The sequence below is a fragment of the Ambystoma mexicanum genome, chromosome 3p (assembly GCF_040938575.1).
Source record: "Ambystoma mexicanum isolate Mex_15411 chromosome 3p, UKY_AmexF1_1, whole genome shotgun sequence".
Lineage (NCBI taxonomy): Eukaryota > Metazoa > Chordata > Amphibia > Caudata > Ambystomatidae > Ambystoma > Ambystoma mexicanum.
In genome coordinates, this window is record NC_090925.1 from 735,739,703 (window position 1) to 735,763,571 (window position 23,869).

The following is a 23,869-nucleotide window of genomic DNA, read 5'->3' on the forward strand; positions in this document are numbered from 1 at the left end:
GTGAAGACAATTTTCCAAATAAGAATTTACTGAACCATTCTCGGAATCCCTAGTATGTGTAAATAATTTTGTATATACAATACAAACAAAGCTTTGAGCATTTCCAGTTGCAGAGTTAGACCGCTGTCTGCTACAGCCCAAGTGACATTAAAAGAACAGTTACATAAAATGATAAGAGAAGGCACTGTAGAGCTAGCGGAATCATCAGAGGGGCTGAGCCCTTTAGTTCTCATATGAAAACCATAGTCCAAAGTGCTGCAAATATGCATAGACTTATGCAGACTAAACCAGGACAGCAACCCTCTTCCTGTTACACCATTCCTGCGATGGCAGGTTAGGCGTCATTGGTCCCTGTGTGGAGGCATGTTACGCGGAAACTCCAATATGGCTAGAGAGAACTGCTCCGGCAGACTAGTTGTTACATGCTGCCGGCAGACGCACATGACTGATCATGTGACCCCTCTTAAAGAAAACGGAACACCGCTTCGATGCGTCGCTTCTGCTGAATGTGATGCTCCGTAAGTTTGCAGAGAACCCTATCCCTGTATCTGTACCATATTGAATGTAATTGAACTCCCCCTTCTGACTACCTTTCTTTCCTTCTTAGAAGTCTGTCTCGTCTTGGTCTCCCCGCCGTTCGCTCCCTTCTCGCTTCCCTGAGTCTCTCCCGTCCTTCCGAGCTGGGCTTCCGGTTCGAATCACAAACCCGATACAGAAAGGAAATCTGCCACGCAGAAGTAAGTTCCTTTCGCTACGTTGACTCTCACTTCCCCCCTTTTCTTTTGTGCTGTTACTAACAATCCTTACCTTGCTAGGTGCTCCCTCTCCTTCGATCTACATCACTCCCAGCTCCCAGGATCGGTCAGCTCGAATGACCTACTTCCAGTCACATCAGTCTTCAGTAAGTGCAAATCTCTTCCACAAGACTGCCATTCGTAGCCCTCCGCTCCATCTGTTACTTACCTGTCCTTCTCTCGTCCCGTAGGACTCCTCTCCACACTCGCCACCCTGAGAAGAGCCATCAACCCAAGAAAACTTGCCCAAGACGTCCAGGGTTTTTTCCCCCCAGAGGGTTTCCCTGGGGTTCATGTTTCCCTTCGCTGGTACTCCGATTTCCGGTGATTGGGGGGAACAGGGATCCGGGTGATCCTTTCATTCTGCTGTTGTTGCTCCAGACGAGTTGGTGTCCGATCAAGTTAGTGTCTATCCATTGCCAGTTCTTCCTATGGACTTTGTTTATATAAATATAGTATTGTCAGTGGTGCATAGACGTTGATTTGTAACAGTCGTAACACTTCCAGGCATAAATAAACTCTTCGTGATGATGAAAAAGGCAATATGTTTTTCAAATTAGACACGAGGGACACTTGCGATCAGATCAAACTTCATAAACAATAAAGACCCCTCAGATCATTCATCACCCCTTCCAGCACATACCAATTCACGTGTTTGCCATTTGGATGACTACCTACCGCTTCAGTGTTTCAGAGAATGATGCATTCTCTGCTGAACAAAATTGGAAATGTGTCTTACTATCAATGCATTATTTTAGTTTCCACGGAAGATGAACCAACTCACAACAGAGAACTAAGAGAAGAATTGGAAATACTGCCAAATGCAGAAGTGAAGCTCAGTGCAAAATTAAAACAAAAAAGGTTGAGTACTTGGTATACTCAATTTCACTCAAAGGCATCACATTAAATAAAAAAAATATCTCTTGCAGGCCATAGATGCATCGGCTCCCAATATCAAGCATGAAGTATGATTGTTCCTAGGTATAGCCAAATACTACGCTAAATTTGTACCCCAATGTTCACAGAGAACTGTGAAAATTAGTCATTTACTCAAAGAAAGAAAATGTTGACAACGCCAGAAATGATATGCATAAAGTTGAATTTGAAGGGTTTAAGAGAATGATTGTTCTAAGCCCTTCCATCCACAATGGAAAAACGTAAATTGACATTGATGCCAGCTGTGAGAAACCTGACTGTGTTCTCCCATTTATAAGCGGCACAAAGGTAAAGAAAGGAGAAAGCAAGAGAGAAAGTAAAGAGAGCGGAAAGCAAGATGCCCTAGCAGTGCGAAAGTAAAGAGAGATAAGAGGAATGTGAACTTTAAAGAATATAAGGGAAAATAAAGGTTGCAAGTGACCCAAAACAGTAGAGAAGGGTGCAAGCGACTCAAAACAGGAAAGAGGGTGCAAGTGACCTGACAGATGGAAAAGTGAAAGTAAAAACGAGAGAAAGCAAAGAGAGGGTGCAAGCCACCGGAAAGCAAGAAAAGAGGGTGCGAGAGACCCAGAGGTTGGAATGGGCAAGTGCAAGATGCACTGCAAGGAGAAAGGAAGGTGCAAGGGAACTCAACCAAAGGAATAGAGTGTGCCACGGGCATGATCAAGACGAGAGGAGTGTGCACAAGGCACAGCAAGCCGAAAAGAGGGTACAAGTGTGCACAATAGAAACTAAGGAGTGCAGGAGGCACAGTGAAGTGGAAAAGAACAAAGTGAAAGAGAAAAGAATGGAGTGAAAGAGGCACAGAAGGAAAAAGGTGCCAGAAGAAAGGTACAGAGCAGAAGGAGAGGGTTAGAGGTCCAAGCGATTGTGCCTCAGATGAGTCCGGCGTTTTCGTAAGTCTTTAATACTACCACAATGTAAGAACTGTACAGTGAAAGGAACATCCTGACAAGGAGGACTTTGTTTGTTTGAAGACAAGAGGGGCCTACACTTGGGGAAGGGAACCCTGAGAGGCCTGACAAGAACTTTGCATTTTGTTTGGAACCAGAGGATTGAGTGCTTGGGGAAGGGAACCCCAAGAGATCCAGAGACATTGTGAACTTTATTGACTTGCTGGAAGAGCCCTACATGGAAGGTCCCAAAGGCAACCCTTTTCAGTTTAACTATTTTTGAACTGGCAGAACTGCACCTACTGGTAAGACTACCTGAAACCAACCATGGTTTAGATTTCTTGTTGAACCACTATTTTTCCTTTAAAGAGACTTCCTATTACATTTTGTCAAAGAGTGAGGGCCAGAATAGGTTTAGACACAGACAGAGTTCAGTTTTGGCCTTTCAGACATCGATGGACCTTAGAAACATCAGTTGAGGGAACAATCCCTTTAGAGTTAGGGCCAGTTAGGTATTACACATACCCCAACATTTTATTTAATAAAGGTTTTGGAAAATGTTACCGTTTAGTCTGTGTCTCTCTTGATACCATGCCTGTCTCACACAGCACATATTGTAAAGGAGCTATATTGACACAAAAGAAAGGGGAGGCAGAACACACTGTTGACTTGCTTGCAAAGCATTATCAGAATCATAAAAGATCTATTCCACAATTGAGAAAGATCTTAGCTTGTGCTTGGGCGTCAGAATATTTTCAAACGTATGTGTGGGGAAACAAGCTCTACTTAGTCATGGATCACAAACCACTGGTTCACATGCTTAGCCCCGGAGGGACAAAATCTTCTATGCCAAATGGTAAAAACAACTCCCAAGCCAAGCATGTTGATGCTACTATTAGTAAAGGAGAAAACGGCTCATTCATAGAGGACAAATGTGTAGTAGCTTCTGTAGAAGACATAAGCGGGAACAAATTCCTTGAAATAAGCAAAAAACACTGCATTACGGGTATAATGCAGGACACGGCCACACCCAAAGTGATTGGCTAGATGAAGAAAGAATGGCCCCATGAGAAAGTAATACCAGAAAGCCCACAACCTTTTTGCAAAATCGCAACTGAACTTAACTCAGAAAATGGATTGCTGCTTAGGAATAACAAAGTGATACCTCTAAAAGCATTGAGAAATACCACAATCTATCCTGCCCATACAAGTCATCTAGGCACCTATATATTATAACCATGGGGAGAGTTAGGGAATCCTACATGTGGCCCTGCGTGGATAACCAGGTAGAGGCAGTACTAGAATGGTGCCACAAATGCATGAACAGTGATAAATGCTTGAGAGTAAGGAAACTCTCAGCAGATTGTGGGAAAAGATAGGCTTGGATTTTATAGGTCAGTTGGAATCGATGCACCCAGAACACAGGTACTGCATTGCAACAGTAGAATACTTAACCTAATGGCCAGAAGCCATATTTGATCCTGATCAGAACAGTTATCAGAATCAGAAGGTAGCAGAATGCTATTCCAAAATCCAAAAAAGGTTACCTAGAAAGATGGTATCCGACAATGGAATCCAACTAAAATCCATAGAAATGATGAAATTCTTAGAGATGCACAATATTAAACAGATAAAAGCAGCTTTATACCACCAACAAGCAAATAGACTGGTGGAGCCAACATGTTAATAGAAGAAGCGATGGGGACTCCAAGATGGCTGCCGGGGCAGAGAGGCGTGTGTGAGGTGCTCTCCTGCCGGGCCGCCACAAAGAAGCACTTTAATACAAGCCTGGATGCCCCAGAACAAGAAATAAAGACCCACACCACCCTCGATACCCCCGGCGAAGGCTGCAGGAGGACCCTGACCCTGCGGATGAGGTTTTAAAACAGTAATGGAGCAGTGAAGCAAAGTCAGCCCCTCCCCCACCGAAGAACATCAGAGAAGCCCGCCCAAGATGGAGCTGGGCGGTCGAGGAGGCAAACGAAGAGAATCCGGACGTCAATGCTGAGGATCACGGCAGCAGCTCCCGCGACCCACGGAGAGCTCCCCTCATCCCCCCATCCACAGCAGAGGAATGGAATTCTAGGGGAGAGACTCTGGCTCGGAGGCGACCTCCCACCCGAGCATCTCCCTGCGGTGGGGAGACAACAGCAGTCGACGCGCCTTACGAAGATCCGGAAGGTCCGCACCCAGGGGAGTACATCGGACCCAGACCAGGAGCGAGGTCCACAGCACACGCCGGGAGGCGCGGAAGGTGAGGGCCACACACCCCCACCATCAGGTGGGCACGGGGACACCCCACCATGCTTAATACCTCCCCCCCACCAGGACACCCACCCGAGCAGTTCCCTGCGGCGGGGAGAGAACAGCAGACGCTGCGCATAAAGAAGACTCGGGAGGCCCGCTCCCGGGGAGTACATCGGTCCGAGACCCAGACCAAGAGGAGGGTCCACAACATACGCTGGGAGGTGTGGAAGGTGAGGGCCACACACCCCCACCGCCAAGAGGGTACGGGGGACACCCTCCCCATGCATAATACCTCCCCACTTACCAGGATACCCACGGCAGGACGGCCCTGGGCTCCACCCAGCAACTTGGCACCAAAACGCAGGGCGGGGCTCCTGGGGGCCGTCAAGTGGGGTCTCCGCTCCCCCCCATACAAATCCAGGCCGGGGGGAAGGGCAAACTATTGTAGTCTCTCACCCACAACTGCGGAGGCTGGAAACAGCAGGATCAGCAGGCTTTCCGTTGCCAGCGGGAAACTCACACAACGCTCCCGCCCCAATCTTAAAGCCTCCCCCCCACACCTCCAAGCAGAGGGCAACAAAAGGAGGGCCAAGAATCGACAAGATACCCCCGGCAACCCCACAGGCAGCGGCACATCCTCAAGGAGAACATGTCAAAGGGGAAGGGGACCACGTCTCAAATGAACTCCCAGACCACCAAGCAGGATGCCAACATACTACAAATGTGGTCTACAGACAACCCAGTACAAACCAGAGGTAGGACGCAGGAAAACCCCCCTGGTGAAGGCAATCCTCCCATCCCTCTCCAACAACCGCTTCATGAGACGACATGCACGCATGGTTCATAGAACTTCAAGAGAAGTTCATCTCACCGGTACAGGATCAGTTCGCCACGATTAGGAATGACATGAAGCAGGTGGTCCACGATCTAAAGTTGGGCGTGGCCAAACTGGAGGAACACACAGACATACTTGAGAGAATACTCCAGAATACAAAAGAAGAAGTACAAACAGAGCAAGGAGATGCAGGAACATCTGGTGAGGCTAACCCACAACCTAGAGATACAATGTGAAGACCTTGAAAACCGCTCACGAAGATCCAAAATCCGAATAAAAAATATGGCGGAGTCGGTACTCGACAAGGACCTCAAATTGGCAGTACAGGAGGTGTTCAGAGACATCCTAGAGGCTCAAGAGACAGATTCAATTGGGGTCAACAGGGTGCACAGGGTGGGCACGAAAAGAGCGGGTTCCCCAGGGCAGAGACCACGAGATGTACTAGTTGCCCTCTGTTGGGCAGAATCCAGTGCAGTTCCCTTAGGCAGCACTACACCAGATTAGGGCTACAGGTGAGAGCAATAAATCCCCTTTGGTATCAGTCTGTACCACAAAGATTTAGTTGGTAGCTGTGGCTGAGCAGTCAGACTTATCTCAAGAGGGAGATGAGCAGTATTCAGGGTTTACACAATAGGCAGCACAATACTATGGAGCAAGGAAATACTGAACAAAGCTTTGTATCAAAAAGAGAATATATGTATTCTATACACTTCTAGTTTCAACACATAGATCACAATTGATAAAGTAAATTAAGTTTAGTCAAGGAAAAGCATATACAACTCCCTATTCAATTGTAGAGAAGTTTGCGGTAGAGTGAAAACTGAGCAAAATGGCACAGTGAAAACCAACTACAAATGGCACTTTAACAATTTAACGAAAGGGAGGGAAAGCACAAGTTAAATTGAAATATCTTTAGACACTCCCTAGCGACACTTCCCTGATGTTCTGTGAACAAGTAATGCACAGTAGCACTTTAGCAGAAAGATAAGTGAATGAAAACTGAGCAAAATGGCACTCCACAAGTTAAAACAGTAGGATGGGGGGTTTAGAAGATTTAGGTGCATCCACACATTTCTCATTGAAAACCAATCTAGTGAGAGCAGATCTAACAAATCAGCCACCGTCAATAGGCCAGAGTCAGTGGTACAGGACCAAGAGTTTAGGAGCAAAAATGTTCTTGTAGCTGCAGTCAAGTCTTTAGTAGAAAAATATTGAAGAGGTAGATGGGAGGTGAAAGACAATGTTAAGAGAGAAGGCGGCCGACCCCACAAGTAGTTAAAGGATTTAAAACACCTTTAGGGCTACCACGGAGAAAGGGCGGCCTGGTGGAACAATGTACCTTAAACGTGAAGAAGTGGCTCCTGCGGTTGCGGCTGTTCCTGGTAGTTCCTGCAGGTCGAGGGGTCCAACAGAGGAAGCGAGGCTCTCGTCGTGGAGGAATGTTCGAGTCGCTGCACTACACAGGGATGAAACCAGCCGCGGTGCTGCCAAGCTAAGTTTAAAAGGTATGCTCCTTTTAATCGCGGTCCGGGTCGATAGCTGCCTGGCTATCCAGTCTCCACGTGCGGGGCACTGTCGATTCGACTAAGGCAGGTCCGAGGAAGCGATAGGTGAACTGGTTGACCCCACCAGCTCAAGGGAAGGAGGCTCTTTCGCTGAAGATCTCCTCTCGTTGTGTGGAAGAAAAGTGGTGAGACGATCCGGCAGGGCTTCACCGGTGGTGTAGATGCTGAAGATGTCTGTGACTTCTCTCCCCTTTGGTTCCGTAGTTCCAGTGGCGACGTCTTGCTCTTCCAGTCCTCAGGACCCTGCATTTATGCAGAAAGAGACCCCTTCATACAGCCTAGCTGTCACTCACGAAGTGGAGTGGTCTTCTTGGTGGGAGACCTTCCAGCCTATCAGGTTAGAGTGCGACCTGAGTTACTGTGGCAACTCTGTCCAGGGGTTCTAGACCCCCTGCCAAACAACAGACCCACCCCAGACTCAGAGGCGCCAAAAGGAGGGCTTCTTGGCAGAAGACCACCAAAAGAGCGAACAAAGGATCCCCAACCTGGGTTAAGAATATGGCGTAAGACTCGAGAAAGAAGTTATATCAAAATCCTGGCAAATAAAACCTACCGGAGTAAAGTTAATAATAAAATAAACCAGCAGTATGTTAGAGGCTGTCAGTAAAAGTGTTAGCCTCGAACAATGGGAAAATCCCATAGGGAAATATTTGCGGTCGAATATAAAAGGTAGTAACCACTGCCACCAGCCAGAAACTTTGTAGAGGGGGACTTTAAGGTACCCTCTCAAAAATGAACATAGGGGAAAAACTATTAACCTCTTCCAGTACTTCCATATTAAGATGGGTTGTACTGGTTTAGTTCCTAGAGATTGACTAGTAAAGTCAATGGGGACTTTACATGCCCTGGGAGACAGTAGTCAGCCCCAGAGTATGGAGTCTATGTTTGGGGGTCACTACGACACCCCTGTGTCACTGCACGGAGGGTGCTGTGTAACACATGTGCATAAAGATGGTTCCTATGGGTGAGAGAACAGATCCCATAAGCATTAAACACACAAATAGCCTAGAACACACATAGCAAAGATGCCTAAGAGTGGAAAAAAGAGTCTCACTCTTAGCAGGTAAAAAAAATAAACCCTTCAGATCCAGCAAAGCTGCTGGGGGACTCTATATGTAAGGGAAATTAGCCATAAGGGAGAATTCTCCCTAACACTCTCTCCTCATACCCCCAAAAAGAACAAATCTTGAGGAGGGCGAAGGGGATGGACCATATAAGAATGAATGGTAAGGACATTCAGCTGTACCAATATCTGGCCCAAGTAACTCTGCAAAAAAGAAGAGCGAAGGCCCCTCTGGTCAAGGAATTAATGGCGAGGCATATTCGCTACAAATGGACGTTCCCATTTGAGTTGCTGTTCACTTGGGACGAAGAGTGACCACCTGGGATGAAGGCCTCAGCATGATGGGGATACGAGCAGATGGAGCAGTTGAAAGGGACAATTATGCAAGGGGAGAGCACCAGAGAAAACCGAGGGGATGGGAAACAGTTCGGCAAAGGAAGAACAACACTGGAAAAGAGAACCACAGTTCGACCCCGGACAAGTAAAAAAGGAAATGAAAGGCACGATCTGTCCGCAGGTGGCAGGTCTAGAACAACGGGAGGAATGAGAGGTGTGAGCACAAAAGGGCATCCAGCGAATCACCGCAAGTGCGGCCCGGGGCACAACCCCGGAATTGGAATATGGTAAGGACAGTAGTAGATGCGGGGTTTAGGAACCCCTGTGAAGTTTACACCGAGTTTAAGGAGGGCAGGGGGTGATAGGCGCAACGCCCTAGCATCCTTAGAAACCCGACCCCCACTCGGGTCAAAGTTTGGTTCAAAGTTTAATGTTGGGGGGTGTTAATGGGATTGGGGGGTTCACCCGGAAGACGGAAAGGAATGCTGTAAGGGGGAACACATGTCACCGGACAAGGGCTTAGACGCTAGGGGGAAATTCTGAATTCTAACATACAACCTAAGGGGCCTTAATTCCCCGGTGAAGAGGAAGAAGCTGGAGAGCATGCTTAAGAGGGATAAGGCAGACATTTTACTACTCCAAGAAATGCACATAAGAGCCCAGGATAAACAGAAAGCACACATTAGAGGATATAAGATCTGGGCCCAGTCTAATGCACCATATAAAAGAGAGGGGTGATGATAGTGGTGAAAGATGGTGGTGATTCCATACTAATAGACAAGCTAGTAGATAAAAACGGGAGCTTTGCATTTGTAAACACCATGATTGAGGGATACAGCCTCACCCTGGCATCAATTTATGCTCCCAACTCGGGGCAAGATGGCTTCCTGCTGGACACATTGGAGAAGTTAGAGGATTTTGCAAAAGGAGAGGTGATAGTGGGGGGAGACTTAAATCTGGCTTGGCACCCACAAAGAGATAGGAGCAAGGGGGATCCCAAGGCCAGGGGGCACCATCTAAACACCTCATGCAAAAGATGGAACACTTGGCTTTGTGCGATGTATGGAGGGAACTCAAGGGTGAACAGAGGTGGTATACCTACTTCTCGCATGTACACAACACAATGTCGAGAATCAACTATTTCTGGGTTTCAGTGGGGCTGATGGGTAAAATACAGGGAATGAATATTGGGTCAATCTCACCGTCAGACCATGCTCCGCTATGGATGGAGGTGAATACCCCTGGAAAAAGAGTTGGGCTTTGGCGATGGAGGGTCCCACAGGACCCTATAATGGGAGAATCGATAATGGACATGTTGAACGACTATTTTGCCCAAAACGACACAGGAGATATTCCACTGGGGACGGTCTGGGAGGCATTCAAAGCAGTGATCCCCGGCAAACTCATAGCTCTGAAAGCCTCCAGGGATAATCAGAGGCACAGGTAGGAAAGAGAACTGGAATGCAAAATTGCAGACATACAGGAAAAACCTGGGACTCACCCAACCCGTAGCTTGCAGAAGTCTTTGAGACATGCACAAGGACAATTGGAAATGCTTTGCACCAAGAAAGCAGAGAAAACACTCTTATATCTCAAACAACGAAATAATATTAAGGCCAACAAAGCTGATAGATACTTGGCTAGACAACTCTGCAATAAACAAAAGGCAATGACAAACAAGAGTATCCGAAACGCACACAGAGAGACCTTAACACGCACCCATGACATGGGTGAGGCATTCAGGGAGTTATATCAAATGCTGTATACCACGGAATATCCAGATAGCAGCGCCCAAATACCTACAAACCCTCCCCTACCCACAAATAATCGAAGAAGACAGACTGGCACTTGAGGGCCCGATAAGGGAGGAAGAAGTGAAAAAGGCCATAGCAGACCTCCCAAACAACAAGGCACCAGGCCCAGATGGCTTTACAGCCCCATTTTATGAAAAATATGCGTACATTATAATCCCATTCCTAACCAGACTCCTAAATACCTTCAAAGAGAGCGGGAACTTGACCCCGACAATGAATGAATACAAGGTTCTAGTCTTCCATGAATCAGGAAAAGACCCCTCATACCCCAACTCCTCAGCTCCTCCCGCCCCATAGCCCTGATTAATTTGGACTCGAAGATCTACACAAACATTTTGGCAGCTAGATTATCCCCACTTTTGCCCAACTTGATAAACCTAGACCAATCAGGCTTTAGACCGGGCTGACAAACGCACGACAACCTTAGACGTCTTATACACCTGGTGGAGAAGACGGGCATCACACACACTCGGGCAATACTACTCTCATTAGACGCCGAGAAGGAATTCGACCGGGTGGAGTGGTCATTATTGTTCAAAACTCTAAAGTGTATGGGTTTCGGAGAACACTACATAGATATGATAAGAGCCAACTACAATAGTGCATAAATTAGGATAGCCATAAACAGGGAGGTCTCTGATAGGGTAGAGATCTCCAGGGGCACAAAACAGGGATGCCCACTCTTATATGCCATTTTTCTGGAACCATTCTTAATTAAAATCAGAGAATCCATACTCATAAAGGGGATAGAGATGGCAGGCAGACAACACAAAGTGATAGCTTATGCAGGCGACATGTTGATTGCCCTAGTAGTTGGCCGCAGTAGTTCTAGAATTAGAGATATTCGGGGCTACCTCCAGCCTTAAAATCAAGAGGAAAAAATCTGAGATACTGATCCTGGCAGGCGAGCGGGGGGGAGGTAGAAAGGGAGGCAGCAGAACTAGACGCTGACACACAGGGTTGAGCTACTGTACGAGGGAAACTATCCCCCACTCCTAGAACACATAAGGAGGGATCTGGAGCGCTGGAATCCCTAAATGGTCTCATGGTGGGGCAGAATACAATTGGTAAAAATGAACATTCTCCCCAGGCTGTCATACTACTTCCAGGCTCTCCCAATCAGGGTTCCCAGATCATTTTTCAAGGCGCTATCAAAGGCAATCTCATCCTACATTTGGAAAAGGAAACCCCCGAGGGTCGCCAGAGTGGTCCTCACAGCACCTACTCGAATGGGGGGGATGTCTCTCCCCCACTTTCAAAAATATTTCCAAGCTGCGCAACTAAGGGTGCTGGGGGAATGGCTGGGGGAAGACCACCAAACAATTTGGGTGACACAAGATAGGGCATTTTGCCAGATCCCCATTGGCGGAACTCCTATGGAAAGCTAAACAATCTAGGCACCCGAACCCCACCATCAGTGTAGTCATGAGAACCACTCTAGAGGCCTGGGATGAACAGACGTGAAGGGGTATCATTACCTCGGTGGAAGCTCCCTTCACACCCATCTGTCGGAACCCCCAATTCCCAATGGGAATGTAACGAGGGACCTTTGAAAAATGGGAATCGGCAGGGTGTACGAAAATTGGGGAAATGTTTCAGGACAAAGATTTTAGATCGTTCGAGGCATGTAGATCCCTACTAAACCTTACAGAAGGGGACAGGTATAAATACGAGCAGCTCAGGCATTGGCTGGCTACACCTGAAGTCATAAGAGCGGCAACAAGGGATCTTACTCCTTTTGAAAATCATCTAATAACCAACTCGGGGTCTAGGAGGCTAATCTCGTCGCTAAACACCTTTATAAACTCCCAAGAGGAAGATGTTAAGTGGGCCTACATGATCAAATGGGGGAAAACACTGGGGGAGGATATCCCAAAACAATCAATGGGCGGATTTGTGGATTAGCATTCCAAAAATGACCCGATCAGTTCAAATGAGGGAGATGTGGGTAAAAGTAATAACCCAATGGCACTACATGCCTGAGAGAGTTCCCACAATGTACCCTCAAACATCTAACCTATTTTGGAGAGGCTGTGCAGAAGTGGGTACGTGGAAACACATATGGTGGGACTGCACAGGGATCAAGGGATTCTGGTCCGAGATAAAGACTGAGATGGGAAAAATGTTTCCAGATGCGGAACAGTTGGGGGAGAAGGTGTGACTATGCGGAATGAAAGATAATGCAGCCAGGAAATTCACGAAGGCACACTGGAGGAGCTTCATGGGTCTGGTTATAGCGGCATGGACAGCAATAGCCCAAAAATGGAAAAAGCGAGACCCTCCACTAGTATACACCTGGCTCCAGAAGGTTTGGTCACAAATGACAATGGAAAAGCTAAAGCATACAATCCAGGGCTCAAGTGGATCCTTTACAAAGGAATGGGGAACGGTCCAAGACTATTTGCAGTCAGACTGTATGGAGCAAGGGTGACCCCATAAAATCAAAATAACAGAAATCTTCTGTGCATAAGACATTCCCGTTCTGAAAGACATCAAGGAGATCTTCCGGGGGTGGGAGAGGAAGGGGGAGTTGTGGGGGGTATCATTTAAATCCAAGTTTTTTGTTTGCATTCGAAAACAATAAATACAATTTAAAAACAACTAAAATACAAGGAGCGATCCAACTAACCACATCCTCTGGTATGGATACATACAGTACTGTCATGAAACTGATAGCAGCACACAGACTCCCAATGCCACCGCTGCAGTATCACCCTTCTACATGCTAAGAGGAAGAAAGGCAGTGTGCACACTGTTGCCTCCATGGCTGTCCAGAATACGAGGAGATGAAACACTGGGCATGGAAAGTATTGTATGCAAAATATAGAAAAGTAAGAATCGAATGAAAATCTTGTATGACAAATGCAGAGTGGTCAAAAGAACCAGGGTAGAAGAAGACACTGAAAATAAAAATGCCTGAAATTGATGAACGTAATGGAAGAAGGAACAAATCACATATACACATGAGATGGCAAGAAGTGGAACCTGGAAAGAGTAGCCGTGTTATCCAAGAGAACTCAGAATGGTCAAGATGATGAGACGCGACGAGAGAGAGGAACTAACCAAACCATGGTACTGGAAGTTGTGAACAGATCACAAGAGGAGCTTAAGAACAGACCAGTGAAAACAAAGACATGAACATGTCACAGCGACGAGATGAACATTTGAACACAAAAAGCTCAGTACAAGAGATTGAATCAAAATTGAGACCAGAAGCCAGCAACCATAGCCATCCCTGCAGAGTAAAGAAGCAATCAGCCAGATATGAGAATTTCATGATGGAGAAAATCTCACCACACTTCTCATGAAAATTAGGTGTGTGAGGTCTCACAAGATGCTGAGAAGAGACAAGATCTTGCAAGGAAAGAGGGCAAGAGCGTTGGCAGAGATGGAGCAGAGCATGCAGATGCATACCCTATACATGCCAGCCCCGTACCCGATTACTGCTATTTTTCACTCACTTTCAAAAAACAAAACAAAAAAATAACAAAAGAATAATAAAAACATATTTTATTAAAAAAGAAAAAGAAAAAATAACAAATAAATAATAAAAAAAAATAAAAAAAATAGCAAAATTAACCAAGAGGAAAAAAAGGAACACCCAAATAGCAATGAAAAGACTGATTCTATGGTAACTGCTGATGAGGATTTAATTGATGTTAACCAACTTAGTGAAGAAAGTCAATATGCATTGAGGCACAAAGCTGTAAAGCAAATCCAAATTCCTACTACTGATAAGTTACATTCTGTAAAAAAAAGTAATGACCAAAGACATCCATAATAAACCCGTTCAAATAGTTGAGAAGAAATGCCCTCCAGATCTTGAGAAAAAACAACCGCATCTTAATGATTACCTCATAAAAGAAGAAAGGAAGGCACTTCTATTCCATCGACGGCCAAGTCGACTGAACAAACCCTGCAATCATGCTCTGATCTTCACATTAACATCAATGCAATTACAGCCACAGTGAAGAATACTGAATGTTCATATGCCCAAATATGCCAAGGTTCTATCCCTATAGATTCTACATCCACATTAAAAGTTTGTAATGGCTTTATTATTGTAAGTGGACCAGGAAAAACTTCAAAAATGACCTTGACTCCCATAGTACTACATCCTGATCATACAGTTAGTGGGTATTCCTCGCAACAACTTCACTTGAATACCACTAAAGTAGTGAATTTACCTATCATAGCAGGACCAAAAATGCGAGGCGATAGTTATCACAAAGGGATCGAAGGTAGTAGGAGTCCCCAAAAGTCATTACCATAATGACTGGTTTGGGTAAATCCCAGAATAGTGTGGGTAATGAATCATCTGATCCTAAATCTAATAGTGGAATGTTTAATGATCCTAACAGAACAGAACCTTCCTTAACTGTAGGAAATGTACCAATATTGGGATCTCCAATTTCAACGAAAATCTCAAATGTGGTAGTAAATTCAGAACTGGCTCAGACTACGAGATTAATGGTTGGTAATTCTGGGCCTAGCCTTTGTCAGAATGGGCTGAACACAGTGGTATGCCCATCCCATACAAATCGCCTGCAATCTGACCAGATCGGATCCTTGATTCATGCTTTCCAAAATGGTATGATTGCAAGTGAAGTATTGATCAAAGGACTTGAGGCAAATGCGAAGATTTGCAATAATGACAATACAAGGGGGTATGCTTGTGTAGTTAAAAGTACCAATGAGAAAGTAGTTGATTCGATTCCCCCACAACTGGAATCTGGTCTTATTAGTGCATTTGAGAATTCTGGAACTGGCACTAGTGATTGTAATATTGGCGTTGTAGCACATGCTCTGGACACCCCGAAAGGACGATTGGTTAGGAGGGTAACGCTGAAACTCTTGCTGGTGCCCCTATCAACAGAAGATATTGTCATGAATTGGCAATATCGACCCTTCTGGTCTGCTTGGTCCCTCAGTCAATAGCCATTGCACTGTTCACCTTCAACATGGCCGACGCTATGTTTCAGTGTGGTCTAGTCGTCTGTACGGACCTCATGCTCTTTTGAAAACAGACACGCCCCCGCGCTTCCGTGCGTCTCAATGCTCTGCTTGCCTGCGTCTCGCCCGGCAAGTTGTGTTCTAGTGCCTAGCCCCCCCTCCTTCGTAAATCCTGGTATCCATCTTCCATCCTTCCTGGTTCCCCCATTTTTTCCTAGTGCTCAATTCGGAACCTAGTTGCCCTGTCCCCTTATCCTGGTTCCGTCCTGGACTCTTCCTGGATTCTTCCTGGAACAATTGAACGTACCCGAGCCCCGGCGCCACCGCAACCGGGAGTCGCGGACCTGCATGCTCTCCGAAGCCCAGCAGACTGGATTCAGAAGACTCCAGAGCTTACCTTTATAAGGCACGCTCATCCTGGAAAAAGAAACCTGCGAACTCAAAGAAGAAATCCACAAGAAGCAAACAGGTGAGTCACGAATCCGAGGACTCGGATTCTGACAGATATTTATTTGAAACGTTAGCCCAGATTCCGCCTTTGAGAATGTTGTCCTCTGCAGACTTTGAAAATATTGCCTTATTTTGTGAAAATAATTATAGAATGACCTGTCACGTGCCTTCGGTGAGTAGTTTGAAATTTATTTGGTCATATTGGTCTGAGCTTTTGGAACTTGGCCTTAAATTACATACATTCAACGATGAATCTGTAGCCTCTGAATTTCTGCACTGCACACCTCCAATTATTGTAACTGCTACATCATCGATGAGTGGATCCCATGGTAACATATCGGATGAAAAGTTGTGTATAACCCAACTAATGTCTATTGCATCAAAGAACAAAGCGCTCACTTGGGTTGAACCCATGTTAAAAGCAATATTCAATAACAACATAGATAAAGCTCCTAATTAGCAGCAACAGACTTATAGGATATCCATATATTCTTGGAATTCCTGTGGCTTTAATAACATTCCGAAATGGCTATTGCAATTTACACCTTTACAAAACCCAAGATTTCTATTACTCCAGGAAACCATGAAGATTGCCGAATTTAGGTTTGATGGTTATCTTACATATTCATCTAAGGCACTTAAGGATAATGAGGGGAGACCGACAGGGGGGTTTGGCAATTGTTATTGATAATTGCATTGATTGTGTCTCAGAGCTTGTCTATGTATCATAGTATGTTATGGCAGTTGGCGTTATTTTGGACGCAAGGAAACAGAAATCACTTCTGTTGGTCAACCTTTATTGGAACCCACAAAAAATACAGATTGATGATATGTTTAAAGAAGTGGATAAATGTTTAGAAACTGCATCTGCCAGTAAGTACTATGCAGATATTATCTTGTGTTGAGATTTTAATGCATATTTCTTTAAGAAGAAAATAAGATGTCAAAAGGGTGCACCTAAGAGACCTTGTAAGAGTGGGTACCAATGGGCACAATTTATTGAAGACTGGGGATTGTGTTTTGTGGAGTGCGAAGAAAGGGATTTGAATTATACATGGTCCAGAGGCTCTTTGACATCTCTCATCGATTACTTCTGTGTGTCACATTCAGTGGTGCTAATGACCAAGTCGGTGATTATACATACAATGTAATTTAGCGACCATGCACCTATCGAATTGAGTATTGATATTCAATACTCATTACATAGAGATGATGTACTTCTGCAACTAATAGAATGTGATTGCCCGAATATTTCACTTAGATGGAATAAGGTGGTCACCCAAAATCTAGCGAATCTTGTTGATCATAAGCTTGTGAAATTTCAAGATTTGCTATCTACCTCGGGCTTAACATTTGGCAATAAAGAAATCATTATGTCTACCATAGTAAAGAGTTCCCTACAAGAACTCATGGCAACCCAGAAGAATAAGTTAATTCCATAAAACAAGCAGTCCAATTGCAAAGTTATGTTTGAAAAACGACTTAGAAATCGAGCACTAAGACTCTTGAAGAATCTGAACTTAAGAACTTCCCAATATATGGCAAAAAAATGATCACTAATACATTTAAGAACAGAATGAGAAACATAAAAATCTCGACATATAATCAAGAAAACTATGAGCTTTTTAATGCGATCTGCAGACATGACTCACGACGCATATGGGCGTCTCTTAGACAATCCATTTCGACACCTAGTAGGCCATGCATGCATATAATCCCTGCAGAGTTGTGGGAAGTATATATAAGGAATAAATACTCTATACCTGTCCGTTTCATGAACTGTATCTATGATATCAATTTAGGTGCTGTTGAAAAAAGAATCAATTGGTCAATACAAGACATTGAATGGGCAATTAATCAACTAAATCACTCAAAAGCAGAAGGGCCTGATGGCATTCCGCCCTGTGCCTATAAAGCTAATCCAACTTTATGGGCTAGTATATTAAAAATAAAATTTGATAATATCATGGCCACTTCAAAAATACTGACTTCTTGGGTGACTTTTATAATTGTACCCATTCTTAAAAAGGGTGATCCTTGTAAACCTGAAAACTATTGACCGATTTCACTTATGGATAGTGCTGCAAAAAATGTTTCTATCTTAATTCTATCTGATTTAGAAAAATATATCTCTGCTCATGATTCCTACTCTAAATATCAAACAGGATTCAGAAAGGGTATTGGCACAGTATTAAATGCTACTGCTCTAGCACATCTACTTGCGAGTTTGAAAATAAAAGGAGCAGGCTCAGTATACATTGCCATCATTGATATGACCAATGCCTTTGATTCTGTTATTCGTAATGTTTTATGGAAAAAAATGCTTGCGCTTGTAATACCTCGACACTTAATATACTGGATTATCCAGTTACATACAGATACATCATATATGATCAGACTATCACCCGAAGGTGTCATGAACCGTCGCCTACGTCCTTTCTGGACTTCGTAGTCCCTGACACATAGGGGATTGAATACAGTAATCCTTCCAACTTGGCCGCCGGACACGGAACGCTGTTTGCCAGTCCTTGCACTCCACGCTCTGCGCTCTACTAAACAGACACGCCCCCCGCGGCTCTGCGCATCTCAATGCTACTGCTTGCTGTAGTTGGACGTGTGTTGCCGGAGTTCATTCGGGGTTTTCATCTGCATCCTGTTTCCCGGTTCCTTGAATCCCCCTTCCTTCCTTCCTTTCCTCAAACTTACCTTCGAACTTCCTGGATTTTCGCCCGCGCTCGGGTCACGGCGTTCCGTGTCTCCGAGCTCGGACATTGCTCCTTCCTGGTCTCCGTCCTGGACATCTGAACGTATCCTGGAGTTGGATTGTCATCCTCACGCTGGAATCCGAAGACCAGCGCACGGCTCTATACAAATCCTGGACCGTGCGAAAGAAGTCACCAAAGAAGGTCTCAAGCAAACAACAAAAACAGGTGAGAAGGGGAGAGACTTGTGACATATTGAGATGCCTAAAAAACGATACAGACACAGAGATGACAGCCGCGGTTTAAGACCTCATGCGAGGCATGCAGGAACTAACCACAGAAGTTCAGAACCTTAAGGCTGAGAATGCTGCGTTAAAGCAGCTAGTCTTGTCACGTGACTCTGCAACTAAGGAAAGTGTGTTATTGGGAGGAGTAGTGGACAAATTTGATGGTTCTTCAAAGACCCTCCGTGCCTTCCTTGATTAATGTTTGGTACACTTCACCTTCAAGCCCTACTACTTTTCCACTCCTCGAGCAAAGGTGGGGTTCATGATCTCACACCTCACTGGTACCGCCTTAACCTGGGCAACCCCCCTAGTCAATTCGGGGGACGCCCTCCTGGATAATTACGATGGGTTCGTGGAAGCCCTAAAGGCCATGTTTGATCACCCAGAGCAGGTTTACAGCGCTCAAGAACGTTTACTTGAATTTCAACAAGGATCCCAGGACATGCTTACCTATGTGACCCGCTTTAAACAACTTGTGAAGGAAGCTGATTGGTCTCAAGAAGCCAGCTTTACCCTCTTCCGAAGAGGCCTGAATGAAGAAATAAAGGACGAGTTAGCCAGGGTAGTTCGCCCAAACTCCTTCCAGGCTCTTATGGACCTTTCCTTGCAAATCGACTTTCGAATCCAAGAAAGAAAGGCAGAGAAAAAGAAATCCAAATCAACCTTCCAGAAGGCTACCACAGACCACTCAATCAGACCAGAGCCCGCAGCGTCTCCTGCCTCAGATCCAGAACCCATGCAACTGGGGGCTTTCCGTAGACCCATTACCACACAAGAAAGAATGCGCCGAATTCACACTGGTCTATGCATGTATTGCGCCTCCGATAAACATCTTATGAGAGAGTGCCGTATTGCTCCTCCACGGCATTCGGGAAACGCCAGCTCCCGATCCTAGATGGGGCACAGTTTCGGGAGAGAGATGTCTGCTCCACATCAATTCCTTCCTTGAACTCTCCTGGACAAAATAATCTTGTGATTCTACAGGCATTTCTATCGCCTTCCAAGAAAGAATCTTACCCCATCCTGGCATTAGTGGATTGCGGAGCCATGGGCATATTCATAGATCATGATTGGGTCACTTCTCACAATATTCCACATGAAACTCGAGAGACAATGCAACCTGTAGAAGCTATTGATGGGAGACACCTGTCTTCGGGACCCATAACCCTTCAAACTAAAGGGATCCTACTATCCATAAACCACCATCAAGAGAAGATCAAATTTGACATCATAAGGTCGGTCCACTATCCAATGGTTCTAGGCATGCCCTGGTTACAGAAGCATAACCCCTACATCAATTGGACAGCAGGCTTCTTGTTTCTTGGTTCTGAACATTGTATGTCCCACTGCTTATCACAAGACACCTTACCAAGGCCCTCTGAAGACTCTCAAGAAACGCCGCAAATCCCAGTAACTGTTTCTAACATCATCCGGATTACCTGGGCCTATCAGGCTTACACTGATGTTTTCTCGATAGCCATTGTTCAAGCTCTTCCACCACAGTGACCTGAGGCTTGTGCCATTGATACTGAACCTTCAGCAGTTATCCCTTTCGGGAGAATGTTTATTTTGTCAGAACACGAAAAAAGGGCCCTCCGGGAATACTTGGATACCAACTTGGAAAATGGAACTATACGACCATCCAAGTCCCTGGCGGGCCCTTCTCTATTTTTGGTCCCCAAGAAGGATTCCAAGGAGCTTAGACCATGCCTAGATTACCGTGGCCTTAACCAGTGTACACTCAAGGATCGTTACCCATTGCCTCTCATCTCGGACATCCTGGAAGCAGTCAGAGGTGCAGTCGTCTTCACAAAATTAGATCTCAGGGGTGCCTACCATCTTATTCATATAAAGGAAGGTGACGAATGGAAGACAGCCTTTAGAACACCCTTTGGCCACCTTAAATACTTGGTTATGCCCTTTGGACTTGCTAATGCCCCAGCAATTTTCCAACGTTTTATGGATCAGGTGTTTTCTGATATGCTGTTCCTCTTTGTTATTGTATATCTGGACGACATACTGATATACTCCAAGGACCACCTGAAACATTAAGAGCATGTAAAGACAGTCTTACAACTTCTACGTGAACACAAGCTCCTGGCTACACCCGAGAAGTGTCTCTTCCATGTATCGACTGTTCACTATCTCTGATTCGTTCTTAGCCCAAAAGGAATTGGAATGGACCCCTCAAAGGTTGTTTCCATTCTATCCTGGCCTGTTCCAACCTCTGTGAAACAAATCCAATCTTTCCTAGGGCTTGCTAACTTCTACCGGAAATTTATACCAACATTTTCTGAGATTGTGCATCCCATTGTTACATTGTTAAAGAAAGATACACCCTTTCGGTGGACCTCTGCCCAAGATTCGGCATTCCAGCGGTTGAAGTCGGAGTTCACACAAGCTCCCATCCTAGCTCAACCTGATATTGATCAACCTTTTCTTGTCGAAACTGATGCCTCCAATTACCTCATTCGGGCAGTCCTGAAACAGGAACTTGGCGACAAGTTAGAACACCCTATCGCCTATCTTTCTCGCACCTTGACCCCCAGTGAAACTCATTATTCTGTCCTGGAGAAGGAATTGCTAGCCATCTGTCAAGCCTTCACCGATTGGCGTCATCTTCTTTTGGGAGCCAAACACCTGGTACAAGTCTGCATGGACCATCAGAATCTTCAAGTCCTGCAATCACTAGAATGTAGAAACAGTCGCCAAGCCTGTTGGGCCTTCTTTTTTGCCCAATACCAATTTCAAATCCATCATGTTCCTGGAACACATAACATTATAGCTGATGCCTTATCCAGATGTCCTGATTATGAACCCCTTGACCTTTCCTAAGAAGTTTCCCCACACAATATTTGTTGCCCAAGCAATTACCCTCCTGGAGGATATTCGAATTCAAACCCAGTCCTCTGAACCTTGGAAGGAGGTTAAGAGAAACAATCGGTGGAATCTCAAAATAAAGGATGGATATCTATTCAAGGACAATCGCTTGGTCATTCCCACTCCTGGACTGAGACAAAAGATCACAAGCCTATGCCACAATACTTTTCATTCAGGACATTGTGGCATCACCAACATTCTCCATCTAATACAAAGACAGTTTTGGTGGCCAAAGATGAAGGATGATATCAAGATCCATATCCAAACATGTGCAGTCTGCAATCAGAACAAACATGATAACAAAAGACCAGCAGGTCTACTGATCCAACCAACAATACCAACAAGACCCTGGGAAATCATTGCCATGGATTTTATCGTGGAACTACCCTCTTCCAGGGGCTACACAACTATAATGGTTACCATTGATTTGTTCACTCATATGGCTCGTTTTACACCTTTATACAAACTGCCATCCTCATCTGAACTTGCTGGAATTTTCCTGGAACACATATTCCGGCTTCATGGGCTACCATCCAAGATCATTTCTGACCGGGGACCCCAGTACATATCCCAGTTCTGGAAACAGTTATGTCGTATACTGAGAATCCAACGTGCCTTGTCATTGGGTTATCACCCACAGACCAATGGAGCCACTGAACGAGTAAACCAAACCCTGGAACAGTATCTTCGTTGCTTTGCCGCCAAGGTCCAGGATGATTGGTCACTCTTAATCCTGTGGCCGAATTCACATACAACAATTCAGATCATTCAGCTATCAAAACCAGTCCTTTCTTCTGTAGTCAAGGATTTCATCCTTCTACACCCTACCCCAGTTCCTGCGGTTGATTCCTGGATTGAAACACTAATTAATGTGCACAAAGAAGCAAAGGAACACTTAGAAAAGGCCCGAAGAGACGTTAAACATTATGCTGACTCCAAAAGAAGACCTGGGCCTTCCTATTCAGTAGGCGATAAAGTCTGGTTATCCTCGAAACTCCTTCCCCGTCACCTATGACCAAATAAATTGTCTTCCAGGTATTACGGCCCTTTTCTATAAAAGAAATCATCAATCCAGTGGCCTTTCGTCTCCGACTACCAGAATCATGGAAAAGGATCCATCCAGTCTTCCACACCTCTCTGTTAAAACCATATGTTCAGCCCTCTCGAACTGCTTCAAGATCTACCCCAGTGATTGTCAATGACCAACTCGAATATGAGGTCTCCAGAATCTGTGACTCTAGGTACAGACGTGGTAAATTACAATATGTGGTCGAGTGGAAAGGTTATCCTCCCAGTGAGCCCACTTGGGAACCCGTGTCAGACATGAATGCCTCCAGGCTGATTCGAAGATACCATCTTATCCATCCATGCAAACCCAGAGGACCTGGGCTTCAGAGGAGGCATACTGTCATGAACCGTCGCCTACGTCCTTTCTGGACTTCGTGGTCCCTGACACATAGGGGATTGAATACAGTAATCCTTCCAACATGGCCACCGGACACGGAACACTGTTTGCCAGTCCTTGCACTCCAAGCTCTGTGCTCTACTAAACAGACACGCCCCTGCGGCTCTGCGCGTCTCAACGCTACCGCTTGCTGTAGTTGGACGTGTGTTGCTGGAGTTCGCTCAGGGTTTTCATCTGCGTCCTGTTTCCCAGTTCCTTGAATCCCCCTTCCTTCCTTCCTTTCCTCAAACTTACCTTCGAACTTCCTGGATTTTCGCCCACGTTCGGGTCACGGCATTCCGTGTCTCCGAGCTCGGACATTGCTCCTTCCTGGTCTCCGTCCTGGACATCTGAACGTATCCTGGAGTTGGATTGTCATCCTCACGCTGGAATCCGAAGACCAGCGCACGGGTCTATACAAATCCCAGACCGTGCGAAAGAAGTCACCAAAGAAGGTCTCAAGCAAACAACAAAAACATGTGAGAAGGGGAGAGACTTGTGACAGAAGGTGCACTAACGAAAGTGGTGTTGACACACTTGGGAGTAAAACAGGGTTGCAATTTAGCTGCCCTATTCTTTAACCTGTATTTAAGTGACATCGATGAAGTGTGGTTGGATCATAGGGTGTAGGCAGCAAGGTGTGGTCAGTTGAGGCTACACTGGTTAGCCT